The 15,684-nt window shown below is 35.5% G+C and overlaps 1 protein-coding gene across 18 annotated transcripts in view; it reads right to left on the reverse strand.

Moving 5' to 3' along the window:
• med27 (mediator complex subunit 27) overlaps positions 1-15,684 on the reverse strand; it is a 241,308-nt gene that overhangs the window by 21,680 nt on the left and 203,944 nt on the right.

The following is a 15,684-nucleotide window of genomic DNA, read 5'->3' on the forward strand; positions in this document are numbered from 1 at the left end:
TCCTCAAACAAAAGTTACAATTTATATTTGTTAAATTATATATATATATATACACACACACACACACACACACACACACACACATGCTTGTATACACGCATACATACACATGTTTTTTTACAAATATTTAATTTAGTTTTTTAGGGAAACTGTATCTTCAGCTGAAAAAGACCCTCCATATATATATATATATATATATATATATATATATATATATATATATATATATATATATATATATATATATATATATATATATATAAAAACTTACATACACCATAGAAGCGGTATAACAGAAAATTTTGACGGTTTTAAAACCTTGACTTTTTTTAAACCACAGTAAACCAAACCTTGAAACTGGTTATCGTCCCATACCTAGTTAGCACATCAACAAAGTACACCAAATTAGTTTATATTAATGCAAAAAAAAAAAAGAGAGATCTTCATCAGGTACAAACTTAGTAATGTACTTCCATTAGGTGTATAACCTTGTATATGTGAGGAAGAATAATTAATAAAAATAAATAAATAACAAAAATAAGACCGGTAAATTAATAATAAATAATTAAATGAACTTCAAATCAATACACAAAGCCTCAAAAATTATTTAAATGGTTTATGATCTCATTTAAAATAAAAAAATTCAATATTTTATGATTGATTTACACAATTTAAGACTGCAATTAAAACCAATGCACAAATATAGCAAAAATAAATGTCAAATGCATTGTTAAGTAAAACTCGACATGACCTTCGTTAACAAAAATAGTTAATTTACAGATAAACACAGTAACAGATTAAAAATCCAACCCAAACATCTTTAATTTAGTATTTAATTGCGAATCAAAAATAGCTGCTTTGCCCAATTTTTCTCAGATACTGAAACATACAGCACAAAACTCTCGTCTCTCTTCTGAGATCTTGTTTCTCCTTCATGCCAAAAAAAAGTTCACACTCCAAGCCTGAAGCCATCTGCTGCCAGGAGGGGTTTCGCTCGAGTCTTTAAGCTTAAGATGGGTTTAATCAAAGGCAAAGGAGGAAATCCCAGTACAATATTCTCAAATCCTCACATTCACTTAGGTTTCCTGTGTACGAACCCCTCCAGAGAAACACTGATACTGTAGAACGGCGGGCCAGGCAGAGGGGTGAGGATCTCTGAACCAAACCCTCGTTTTATTTGCTAAAGCTGTTCAAACATCAACACCATCCCATTAACAAAACGGCAGTGTGTTTGGGCTGAGCTCCACTTGCTGAATCGTTTGGGCATCGTGCACAGAAAGGGATGCTGGGGAAGAATGGTCAGGTCTGAATGCTGGCAGGATGGGTGATGGCTGGTTTTGTGGCCCCTGAGATCTAACCCTACCACTGACTGTGAAGGGAAAATGCTCAGATGCCCCGGGATAAAACACCAGGACAATGGCGGCCTGCGGGAGAAAGTTCAGCTAAAATAACACCTGAGTGACAAAAAAAGAAAAAAAAAGAAAACTAAGAATGCCCCTTATGGCTCGTTTTATGAGAAATGGCAATTCCTTATAACAACCTCACTTACTTCTAAATGTGTACATTTGTATCTTTGACACATTACCATGCTATTATGATTATGATATGAGGTATATGAGCTGAAATATGAATGATATAAAATATGGATATGATATATAATACATGGATAAGATATTATGAGATATGATATTAGGTATCATATTAAGTATGATATGAGGTATGATATGAGATATGAAATGAGGTTTGATATGAGATAGGACATGAGGTATGATACAACGTATGTTATGAGATATGATGAGATATGATATGAGATATGAATGATACGATATATGGATGATATGATATATTGATAAGATATTATGAGATATGATATGATATGATATAGGATATGAAATAAATGAAATGAGGTATGATATGTATGATATATGAGGTATGATAAGAGGTATGATATGAGATGAATAATATGATATAAAATGAAATATGATATTATATATTTATAAGATATTATTAGATATGATGTGAGGTATCATATGAGATGGGATATGATATAAATGATATGAGATATGATATGTATGATATATTAGATATGATATGAGATATGATATGATATAATATGGATGATATGATATATTGATGATATGATGTGAGGTATGATATGATATAGGATATGATATAAATGATATGAGATATGATATAAATTATATATGAGATATGATATGAGATATGAGGTATGATATGAGATATGAATGATATGATATAATACGGATGATATGATATATTGATAAGATATGATACGAGATAGAAGATATGATATGTGATATTATGAGGTACGATATGATAGGAGATGATAGGAGGTATGATGTGTGATGAGATTTGGATGATATGATTTAATAAGGATATGAGATATGAAATGACATGACATGCGATATTATGAGGTATGATATGATATAAGATATGATGTGAGGTATGATATGAGATTTGGATGATTTGATATAATATGGATGATATGAGATATGATACATAGATAAGATATTATATGACATGGTATGATACGAGGTATAAGATTATATGAAATATGAGGTATGATATGCGGTATGATATGGGGTGAGATGGATGAGAGGATATAATATAGATGATATGGTATATGGAGAATAAGATGTGGGATATGATATGAGATATGCTACGAGGTATAATATAAGATGATATAAGATATAATATGAGGTATGATATGATATATATATATATATATATATATATACGAGCAATATCACACGAGTAGCGATGTGTACGAGTGTGATATTGCGTTTATACAGTTTGACGGCATAATCGTGTATATAAAAACAAAATCAAACATGGAGAGTCTCAAAAACCCTTTTGTATGAGGAACTACTTTCTTCCGGATTCAAATCATAAGCTGACAGTTAAACAGTTGAGCGTGCACAGGGTTCAACGCTAAGGATTTTTTCTACTGGCCCGATTGGGCCAGCGGTTCAGATTTTTACTTGCCCGGCCAATATTTTCACTGGCCCCACCAAAAAAAAAGAGTTAATAGCTATTTCTTAGCCACATGTTTTTAATATTGTGTCAAAAATGTGTTTGAATCTAGAATTTAATATTTTTAAAATGTTAAAAAATGTATGAGCATATCTTCGCATTGTACCCATGTAAATGTTTGCTTCCAAGACATTCTTTTAGCCTTATAAATTCATTTTGCTGTACTGGTTTTTACCAGGTTATAAAAAAACGACATGCTCACAACATCCAATCAGATAGAAGGAACCAGAAAGCAATATGGTGTTTACAGCATCATTGAGAAGGTAGCATTTAAAGGCTTAAAAGCACAAACTGTTTCTCGATTCGAAGACTTTATTCATATGCAATTGACAAATAGTCGCAGACAAATTGAACTTTTGTGACAAGGCACTACGAATCGGGCCAGTAACAATTCTGTCTACTGTCCAGAGCACCTCGCACGCTGGCCCCGGGCCACCGGGCAGTCCTTATTGTTGAGCCCTGGTGCATCTTTTAAACTTTGGATCTGTAGTGTGTGCTTTTTGCTGGCTGTATGTGGGCGGAGTAATACACAAAGGGTAAAGAGGCTGTAGGAGTTCTAATATTGCAGAACAATCAGATTTGAGAACCAGACAGAACTGTTGTGTGTATATATATATATATATATATATATATATATATATATATATATATATATATATATATATATATATATATATATAACAGTTTAACATAAGTTATGTTATTTATAATTATTTTAATATTCGTTTATTTTTACTATTTAAATAAATAAATTTACACTCTTACACAATCTGCCATTTCAAGCATGTACATTATGTACTTTTTACTCAAGAAGCCCTCTCAAAAAGCTCAGAATCAGAACAAATAAAATATCGGCACATTTGAGATTTATAAGAGATTTTTCAAGTTCCTCAGCACTCCGTTTTTATAAATGCCAAACCAATAATGCAATATGGAGAGGACTGCTGTTATAGAGTTTATTTTGAAGTCTCATAACAATAGGAGACAGGGAAAAAGAGAAGTAAAAAGAGACTTGACTAGCATTACAATAAATGGATTGTCTTTCAGCCAATGAAGCAAAGCAAACATGTCACTGAAGTCCAGAGACAGAGTGTGCTGAGGCTCTATGCATAAATGAATAAATATATGAATGGGAAATTATTCATTGTTTGGGTGAAAGAGGCGATTGTAAACACAAGCCATACCCGCTGAAAGAGATGTCACTGTTACTGAATCCACCGCCTGGTAATTGGAGAACTTTTATGGAAAATAGAATTTAGTTTTTGAAAAATGGAGATGAGCCTTTTGGACTTACTGTATGCAAACGAGGCATCCAAATAAACAAGATCAAAAGAAATCCAAGTAATCTGAACGCAATGCTCAGCCATAATTAATTAATAAATCAATTTTAAGTGAAGATTCAGATTCAAAATCTGAATCGAAAGTTAGGATTTCTGTGAGTGATGATGTCATTATAGATATTATTATTTTGTTTATTTATTTTGGTTTATTTTACATCCAAATCGCTTCACAATCATGAGGGGTGGGAGTCTCTTCATAACACCAGTGTGCAGCATCCACTTGAATGATGCGACGGCAGCCACAGGAAAAGGGGCCAGTGCACTCACCACACATCAACTATAGACCTTTTTCTTGGAACGCAAAATTACCCATTATGCTTTGCGTGTATGCGCAAGGAGAATGCGAAGAACTTCCGGTCGGCAGCTGATGCGTGTAAACAGTCACATTTGGACAGCTTTGAAACGATAGTTTTAATCTATTTTACCTGCTTTTATCCTCTTTGAACTAATACTGTTGTCCATCAGCACCATCTCCTGGACTGATCATTTAAAGAAATGCGATATAATAGGATGGAAAACAGCTGCTGTAAGGCATTTTCTCCTCGTTGTCAGACGGCATCTTCTGCAGTTTAAGTGAAGCCTTGTCATCGTTAAAGTCAACATTTTCTCTTTATTTCAAATATATAACCAGCTCAAACAAATGTAATTCAAAATGTAAATGTTTGAAACACACACATAGCCTGAACTGTCCCACTGACACACTGATTTAATAACTGTGACAAAGTGAAAATATAGGCTAGTGTCATTTCGAAATGACAGAAAAACACAAACCGTGGTAAAAACAACACACGAAATAAAACACAAACGGCTCGCGATTAGAATGAACAGCAAATCAGCCAGCAGAGTATCAATAACAGACTTTTTTTGGTCATTTTTGTAAATTGCACGACTTTCATACCTGTTAAGTTTCATGCCAGTACTCTGGTTTGCTCTCTCCCTCTCTCTCTGTGTGTGTGTGTGTGTGTGTGTGTGTGTGTGTGTGTGTGTGTGTGTGTGTGTGTGTGTATGTGTTAAAGAGCCACTGAGCTAACAGGCCGGGAACTGACATACACACTGTATTTCTGACGGCAGACACGTGAACTAGGAGAACGTTGTTCTCGTATTTCTGACGCACTTGAACTACATGTGACAAATTATAACAGCTTTAACAGACACATTTCTAAGTTGTGTGTCACAAAAACACTCTGTTATCCATTAAAAACGTTATTGAAACCCATTTTCGGAGCGCAAATTACCAGTTGTACACGCTGTAAACGGAAGTTTTTAACATTCTACCGGAAGACGCTATGGTGCCCTCCAGGCAGCAGCCATAAAAAAGGTCTATAGGTCAGGTAGAGTGACAGTGATACAGTCAATTCAGGTGGATGAGGATGATTGGGAGGCCATGATCCGTAGGGCTGATGGAGGGAAATTTACCAGGACTCCAGGGTTCCACCCCTACTCTTTACGAGAAGTGTCATTTTAAAATTTTTAATTAATTAATTTTTAATCATTTTTAATTTTTAATTACTACAGAGTAAGGACCTCAGTTTAGGTCTCATCTGAAAGACGGCGCTCACTGACAGTATTGTGTCCCCTGGGGCATAGAACTCGCATAGACCACAGGTTGAGCGCCCCCTGTTGGCCTCACTAACACCACTTCCAACATCAACCTAGATTTCTCATGTGTTCTCCCATCCAGGTACTGACCAGGCTTAAGGCTGATTTATGCTTCTGCGTCAAACAGAACGCTTCGTACATTAAGGAAGCGTTCAGAAAAAAACAAAACACCAGCAAAGACACTCGACACAGAGGAGCATTAACACCTCACTGCCAACTAGTGTTTTGGAAATGTTATTGCAGAACAACAGAAACAGCGCGCAGTAGTATAAGTGCACAGCTACGCACATTGCATGCACCGTGGATCACGCCGATCACTTGACGCAGAAGTATAAACCAGGCTTCAGCCCTGCTTAGCTTCAGTGAGTAACCGGTCTTGGGCGGCAGGGTGATATGGCTGTGGCTGTTTTGTATAATTGTAGCACTTGAAGTAGCACTTGAATGAAGTAGCACTTGAATGAAGTTCTGCACAAGACTTTTGGCCAGCGGAGAAATTAAAATGGTCGTGCCCAACTGAGTCTGGTTCTCTCAAGGTTTTTTTTCTTCACTCCCATCAGGTGAAGTTTTTTTTTCCCTCTCCGCTGTCGCCACTGCCTCGCATGGTTCAGGATTGGTAGAGCTACGCATCGATGAATTTGCTCTTCAGTGTTTGAACTCTCAGTAATTATTAAATCACACTGAACTGAGCTAAACTGAACTGAACTGAACTTAAACACTAAAACCTGAACCACACTGTTCCAGTTACTGAACCACACTGTTCCAGTTACTATGACCATTTATGTGAAGCTGCTTTGACACAATCTACATTGTAAAAGCGCTATACAAATAAAGCTGAATTGAACTTTGAGTTTAAGAAAAGTGCATTATAAATAAAATGTATTGTTTTCATCATCATCTATTACTATTTTATTATCATTTACGAGAGGAAACACATTTTTGATTCAAAACTTCTATTGTTACTAGTCAAACTGTAATTGAGCTCTTAAAAGTGTTAAAAAAGTATGCTAGCAGTCACAAGTCACTTTTCTAAAACATTTTTTTCAGCTAAAACATCTAATACAGCATTTTTCTGGTGCAAACTTTAAAGAAAGATCAATTCAAAACTAATGGTTAAGAACAAACATGCTGGAAATATAAACAATTTATTAATTGTTGGATCCAAATCCTACAAACATAATTTATTATTTAAATTTTTCAAGATATATTATTTTGTGTTCAACAGAAAAAAAAGAGAAGAAACTCAAACAGGTTTGGAACAAGTGAAGGGTGAGTAAATGACAACAAAATTATAAATTTTAGGTGAACTATAATTTTAAGTTTAGCTTAATTCATTTAATTTTGAGTTCATGTAAATTGTTTCTATTAGGTAAAAGATTATTAATATTTTAGCGAATCTTATTTTATTGAATTATCTGTTATATTTTACAGCATAAAAGGGCCATGAAACCCCCCTCTTTCAGTTCAAGTCTACCTCCGAATTTAAAAAAAGAGCTCAGAGATGGGCGTGGAGCTCGGCGAGCAGAGGGAGGAGTGGGTGTGGCCAGCAGAGCAGAGGGAAAAAGAGGGGAGCGAACAACTTTGCTGTCAGTTGGCTAACAAGACGCAACCCGTGAGGAGACCCATGATTTTAAAGTTTACAAAGATAAAATGCAAAGAAATAAACAGTAAGTAATTTAATGCTTTACTACATTTGTTTTTTGTAATTTCATATACACAACCACAATTTGTTATATCATCGTAAGGATAATCCTGTTTATATAAACTCTATAAATGAGGAGGACTTCTCTCCTCCTCAATCCCTGAGTCTGAATACAGACACAGTGGATAGCAGTGCAACAGGTTTCTTTTCCCTGTCTATTTCAACACTTAGCCTTTCCGGTAATCTGGAGGATTTTAAACATGTGTAAACACAGCAGCACGGATATGGCCTATGTGTCTGGATGGTAACGAACTCAACTGATAAAAATACAAAGTCCGCCATTCTCCAATTCTCGTATAGCTCTCTTGAAAAAAATTCTTGCTGCAAACCAACAGCTTTGCTGTATTGGCCCTGACAGAATCGCGAAAAAAAAAAAAAAAAAAAACATGCAACAAACCCTGTGGATCTTAAAAAACAAACCCGTGCCATGCGCAGTAATTGGGTCTCACAGCTTGGCAGTTCTGCCTTGTGTTTCAGAAAGCACATGCACTCATGAATAATTAAGAAGCAGGGTCTTGTTATAGGATTAGAAAACACCACTATGAATAATAATGAGAAACCGACGCGTCATCACTCCACTACCAGATTCGCGATACAGTACGTCACTGATTTTGATCTTGCCCCAAAAATAATTTTAAACCCGAAAGATGAAATTATCTGACCAAATTTCAATATTATCCAGTTTTCCACACAATTAAAGCTGACAGGTACTAACATTGTCTTAACTGATGCTCAACACAAACAAACCTGTTAACATTTCACAAAAAATACTTTAGGGTGTCTTGAACCCTTAAGCTATATCATTGACACTTATTAGAAAATTTAAATAAACCACAACAACAAAAAGCATTGGTTAAAATTAATAAGTAAGCTAATTTTCAGTGTGATTTTAAGAATAGATAGTGAGGAAATGACGATCTAGTGAACTGTTTTGTTTCACTTTTAAAGAGATAGTTCAAAACATATTTAATTTTTTTCCTCTGTTGAACAAAGATATTTCGAAGAGTTCTGCTTGCTGGCAACAATTGACTTCAATAGTAGGGGGAAAAAAATTACTATGAAAGTCGATTGTTGCCAGCTAGCATCATTTTTCAAAATATCTTCTTTTGTGTTCAGATGAAAGAACCTCATATCGATTTAAAACCACATGAGGGCGAATAAATGATGAGGAGAGTTTTATTTTTGAGTGAACTATCCCTTTAAGACCTCCACATGATGCTGTTCAATCAGCAAACATCCAGCAAACAGGAGTGTACAGATATATGTAGTGTACAAGACATATACACAAGACCTTCAACAGTTGACACTGGGGAAAAAACGAAAATCTGCAGACATGACCAATCATGTCAAGATCGTGCAGAAATACTCATTCAGCCCGCTCGTACTCCACAAGCCCTCACAACACATGTTTTCCCCGCTTTAAGGTTTGCTTATTAAATTCATGTCTGCCAGAGAAGCTGAACGCCTGGCCTCTGCCCGGAGCCGCTTGGCGCTGCCAGTCGACACCAGCACTCACAGCCTGAATCCATTACCCCTGACAGCCTTTAAAGTCATAGTTCTCCCAAATGTAAATTGAAATATTATTTTTTTTCTTGGCAGAGAGGCAACTCAAAGGGTGGATGCCCAAAGACCAAAGCGTTTAACTTGTTTTTCGTTCTCTCAGAACGGATGATTTATAAATGTGCACACTAAGAAAAACGAGTGTGAAAAGAAACAATACAAGTAAGAACTAACTGTTCAACAAACTGAGAATAAAAGGAAAAATAACAGAAAATGAAGTGAACTGAGTGATTTTTGCCAAATGATGTTGACTGAACCCTCCAGATCAAGATTCAATTTTCACAAAATCAAAAAGAAACTTTAAAAAAGCTAAAAAACAATAATAATATAAATACACATAAATACAACATGGCAAAATGACATTATAAAAAGACTGGCAAATAATAAATAAATAAATAAATAAATAAATAAATAAATAAATAAATAAATAAATAAATTAATTAATTAATTAATTAAACTAAGAGAGCAAACTGAAAAGTGAAAAAGTAGCAAAGAAAAAGAAAGAAAGAAACAAAGAAATGAAAGAAAAAATAAAAACAAATGAGGAAATAAATGAAAAAAGAAAAAACTAAGAAAGAAAGAAATTAAAAAGAAAAAGGAGGAAAGTAAAGAAAGAAACAAAGAAACTAAAAAATAAAGAAAAAAAAAAACAAATAAATAAAGAAAAAACAAATAAAGAAAAGGAATGAAAAATAAAGAAAGAAAGGAATAAAAAAGAAAGTAAAGAAAGAATGAAAGAAAAAAATAAGCAAAAAAAGAACAAAATGAAAAAAACAAAAGAATAAAATTAAGAAGGGATGAAGGAAAGCAAAGAATGAAAGAAATAAGACAAAAAAGAAACAAGAAAGAAACATTAAAAATAAAAGCAAAGAAAGGAGGAGAGAAGGAAAGGAAAAAGGAAATAAATAATTATACACTCATCAGCCACTTTCTAGCAACTAGTACCGGGTTGGACCCCCTTTTCCCTTGAGAACTGCCTTAATCCTTTGTGGCAGAGATTCAACAAGGTACTGGAAATATTCCTCAGAGATTTCGGTCCATATTGACATGATAGCATCACGCAGTTGCTGCAGATTTATCGGCTGCACATTCATGATGTGATTCTCCCGCTTCACCACATCCCAATGGTGCTCTATTGGATTGAGTCTGGTGACTGTGGAGGCCATTTGAGTACATTGCCATGTTCAAGAAACCAGTCTGAGATGATTCACGCTTTATGACATGGCCAGCAATAATACTCAGGTAGGCTGTGGTGTTGACATGATGCTCAATTGGTATTGGGCCCAAGTAAATACCCCCTTTACCATTACACCACCACTAACCTGCACCATTGATACAAGGCAGGATGGATGCTTGCTTTCATGTTGCTAACAACAAATTCTGACCCTACCATCCTAAAGGCGCAGCAGAAATCAAGACTCATCAGACCAGGCAACGTTTCTCCAACCTTCTATTGTTCAATTTTGGTGAGCCTGTGCCAATTGTAGCCTCCGTTTCCTATTCCTAGCTGACAGGAGTGGCATCCAGTGTGTTCTCCTGCTGCTGTAGCCCATCCGTCTCAAGGTTGGACGTGTTGTGCATTCAGAGAAGTTTTTCTGCATGCCTCGGTTGTAACGAGTGATTATTTGAGTTACTGTTGCCTGTTTTGAAATTTGCGTTAACGAGCAGTTGGACAGGTGTACCTAATAAAGTGGCTGGAGTGTGTAGAAAAAAAGTTTAAAATTTTTTTTAAAAAGGATGGAAAAAATTAAAGAAGGCAAGAAATGGAGAGACAAAATGAAAAAGTTGTAAGAGAAGGAAGGAAAGAAGAAGAAAAAGAATGAAAGAAAGAAAGAAAGAAATCATGACTGAATTTGAGTAACATCATACAACCTAATAAACAGATGAGAAAAGTAAAAAGCAGTAATAATGATTAGCATGTGTTTGCTAAAGTTTCAGGCTTTCAGCTTCTGCTGGAGTGTGTGTCTTCTGCTCTTTCTTCTGCTTTCATGCGAGTCCCGCTGAGAGCTGCAGCTAGAAAACCAGCCCTGATCACCAGCCGCGAGAAGCACAGAACTTCACACACTTTCTCCCCACATGCTGAGTAGCTTTCTCTTTTTGTCTTGTTTCGCCACAAAACGATTTCAAAAACGAAGATGATTTAGAAAAGCTGTGGACACAAATCACCACACACTCACAACACAACCATTATCCTACTTGTCAAACAACAACATCTAAATCCCTTATTAAATTAAGAAACAATTCTGCTTTCTCAAACGAGCATGTCTTTAGTCTGAATTCTAAACTAGTTGTGAACTGAAGCCGGATGGTTTGTATCAGAGACTTTTTCAAGAGCCTTTCATGAACTTGTCATTGTAATTTATGAGTTGCACTAAAATAAAATAAAAAACTTCATGTCCTCCCTAAAATGATGATCCCTTAAAGCAGGATTTGAGGAGATGATCAAAGGCCTCAGACTGAAATGGCAGTTCTTCATGGAGGTTAATATATCCTAAAACACAACACTGAAGTCTGAATCACTGACGCAAGAGGACGTGCTGAAGAAAGAAACAAAGCTGGAACTGGTGCTGAACTTTTTGGCACCATAAAAATTGTGAATAGTCGCTCACAAGTGTGACACATAATATATTCTCTTTTGTCTTTTCTTTCTTTTATTTCCTTCTTTCATTTGTTTCCATTTTCTTTCTTTTTTTCTTACCAACTTACTATCCTATTATCTTGTTTTTCCTTCGTTCCTTTCTTTCCTTCTTTTCTTTCATTTTTTATTTTATTCTTTCCTTTTTCTTTCCTAAATTTATTCACTCATTCTTTCCTTTTCTGTCTCTTTCTTTCTTTCCTTCCTATTTTCTTCATTTCATTTATTTCCTTCTTTTTTATTCTTTCTTTACTTCACTACTTAATTCATTCACTCTCTTTCTTTCTTTCTCCTTTCTTCTTTTCTGTCATTCCTTCTTTTCTTTCTTTCTTTCCTTCCCATTTTCTTCTTTTCTTTCTTTCCTTTTTCATTTTATTTATTTTATTATTTTAATCTTCCCCTTTTCTTTCCTAAATTAATCAATTTACTCTCTTTCTTTCTTTCTTTTTCTTTCCTTCTTTTCTGTAACCCCTTCCTTTTCTGTCCTTCTTTCTATCCTTTTTTGTTTCCAAATTTCTTTCCTTTTCATTTTATTATTTTTTTCTCTTTCCTTCTTTCTGCCCAACTTTCTTTTCTTTTTGTTTTCTTTCTTTCTTTGTCATTATTTTCTACATTCCTTTCTGTCCTTCTTTCCTTTTTTGCTCGCAGAGAGAAACTGTATTTCATGCATTAATGTAATGTTCCAGACGTAAGCCTTTGTTTACTCTTTTACAGAATTTGTTGTGCCTTTTAAAGAAACCTTTTCCAATTATTTACTAGTGGGTTTAAATATGTTCAGAGAAAACATTAAATGTCAGCTTAATTATTTTTTAATTGAACAAGCTAAAATGGCGGAATACAGTACCAGAAAGCCAAACATTGAAGGAAATGCAAGTCAACTTCTGTCAAATAAAAATCCTTGTTAATTAAAATTTTTTTAAAGCTATTGATAATCTTCCTTCTTTTGACTTCATGTAATGTATGAAAATGATTTTTTTTGCTCCCATTTTTGTTTATTTGTTTATTTTTTGCGAGTTAATTGTTTAGATAATGTATTCATATTTTTGTAATAAAGTGTTGTGAAAAAAATCCTTCCCTTCATTCTTTCTTACTTTCCTTCTGTCTTTCGCTTTATTTCATGAAAAAAAGAAACAGAAAAAAAAAACACCAAATCTCTAGCCGTAATCAGAAGTGTGAAGCCGGTTTGTAGCGTCAATAGCTATTCTGGGCTTGCTTTTCAGATTGAAGCTAGTGGGAAAGTAAGTAGCTGGCTCCGGGCCAAAAGGAGCATAAATACTGAAGAAAAGAAGTTGACTTGGAGTGTGGTAAACGTTCAGGCCGTCCTGGAAAAGGTTCATTAGCTGATCTTAAGTGCATCCCCAGACCGACTGGATCGCAACGGCGGCAGATGGTACTTTTTATTTGGAGTGAGAGTGGGCTGCCGGGAGGGAGGGAAAAGTGGCAAAAACTGTGAGATTGGACAAAAAAGAAACAGTTTCTAAGCAACAAGTGAGATCTCGAATCAGCTGCGAAACAAGGAAGGAAAGCAGCCAGGCGAAAACGCGGCCAAGCGTCTTGCCCCGCACGACCTTCCCTTTGAGAAAAACGGATCCTCATTCAAGTAGCTTGAGACTAAAATAAGTTTGATGTTCAGTCGGAGCATTCTGCTGTGTGCTTTTCAGCTCATTTCTGAAACATGCCTTGCTTGCACTTTGTCAGAAACCGGGTAAAATGCAGCTCCATTTCACATCAGTCTTTAACATGCTTTTTAAATTTGAACAATATCTGGATATTCTTTAGTTTAGTTGCATCTGATCACATATTATTCTACAGAATGGCAAATGATAATTATTCAATTAATTAAAGAATGACAAGCAAGCAATACAGGCTCATAGGAAATATGAGCATCAGTCTACATGTTTGAAACAGCAAAAATGTACTGCAATTTAAACTTCACTGCAGTTTCTAAATAAAATTAACACTGTATCGGTATGATGCCAATAAAATTTGTTCATTTTTACACTAAGGATATTTACTGTGACATATCAATGAATAAAGGATTATTTTTGTGCAATTATTTGCACAACACCAAACAAATATCCCAAAACCAGTCCATCTCCATATAGACAACCTTTCAGGCATGGTCAGTGTGCTCAGTAGCTCACCTTGTACGGCACAGGTGTCAAACTCAGGCCATAGCTCTGCACAGTTCTACTATCCTAATTAAACACATATAATCAAACTAATTGACTGCTTTAGACTTGTTTGATACTTACAGATAAGTATGTTGAAGCAGGTCTAGAACTAGTAAACTAGGTAAAAGTGGGGAGGATTTGAGAAAAGAAACGATTGATTTCAAGTGTAGTTTAAAGAAACAAATCATTTGTGGATTCAACTGTGTATTGGTCATTAAAACAGTTGACCAGATCCCAAAGGCAAAGAGAGACAAACAGAGCCAGAAAATGTACCACCTTGTCAACGTGACTGTTAATGATATTTAATCTGACAGAGATGAATGTGGACAGAAAAGTATCTAAACCATAAGTCTCAAACTCAACTCCTGGATGGCCACAGCTCGGCACAGTTTTGCTCCAACCCTATTCGAACACAGCTGATTCAATTAGTCAAGGTGTTTAAAAGTAGTCTTGAATACCTTATTTAGTTGGATCAGCTGTGTTTGATCAGAGTTGGGGCTGTGGCCTTCCAGGAATTCAGTTTTAGACCTATGATCTAAACTCTTTCAGTGTGGTCAACTGCAACTTCAAAAAACAAACAAAAACAAAAAAAAAACACATGCTAATGGCAGGTGTAAAGGCGACATCTCATTTGACACCTAACAGTCTTGTCCCTGAACTCCAAATAGCACTGGGGGGAGCTGTTTTTAGGGAAAACTGTCAGTTCAACAGATTTTGAGGAGCACAAATTGCACTATTTTGAAACGGGTGGAAATCTGAATGTCACTGCTGAGGTCTCTGAGAGCGTCCAGCTCATTAGCTTTCACCGCAGCTTTACTGTACCATCAAGAAACACGAAGAACAAGCTGACACATCACAACAGCCCTGAGTGCAAAGAAGGGTGTTTTCCAGCTCTGACCCTCCACCTCCAGACGCTTCTGTCCTCATCAGCACAATCCTACAATCGGAGGTCAAAAAGACGTCAATACTCTACACTCGGCCCTCCGACGGCCTCAAGGTTTCGACCTTGAGTCATAAGGAATATTTTGCATGCGGATCAATAGCGGAACAAGGTCACTTTAAAATTCAATTAACAAAATATTGTTTGACTGTGCTGTGAACTGTTGAGGTGACAAACCAGAACCACTGAGTCAAGGTGGATCGAGGAAGCAACAGAACAAGCAGCCAGAGAGAGAGACTTGGACTGTGCATTCTGCAAACTGAGCTGTGACGCTCATGTTGTCCATTCTTTAAACCATCCACAAAAAAATAGTCAAAGGCTGCAAACTATATACACTACCAACCAAAAGTCTTGTCCTCAAGTGTTAAGGAACAACAAATAGTAAATTGACTTCTAGTTGATAATTTAGTATCAGAAGTGGCTCACATGAAAGGCAAAGGCCACTAGATTACGCTTATTTTACCAAAATAAAATATGATCATGATTTTTAATGATTTGATTAGGACAGTAAGGTCTGACTTTGCTTAGACAAAAGTCTTGACACTTAACAGTAATAAAGTAGAGTATAGAATGACATGTGTCATGTATAGAATGAATATATAGTCATGGTGCAGTGGAAAAAGAAGTAATATTGTATGACTCCCATGAGGTTGGAGGACTGCATTCATACATCTCTGCAATGA

The sequence above is a fragment of the Danio rerio genome, chromosome 8 (genome assembly GCF_049306965.1).
Source record: "Danio rerio strain Tuebingen ecotype United States chromosome 8, GRCz12tu, whole genome shotgun sequence".
NCBI lineage: Eukaryota > Metazoa > Chordata > Actinopteri > Cypriniformes > Danionidae > Danio > Danio rerio.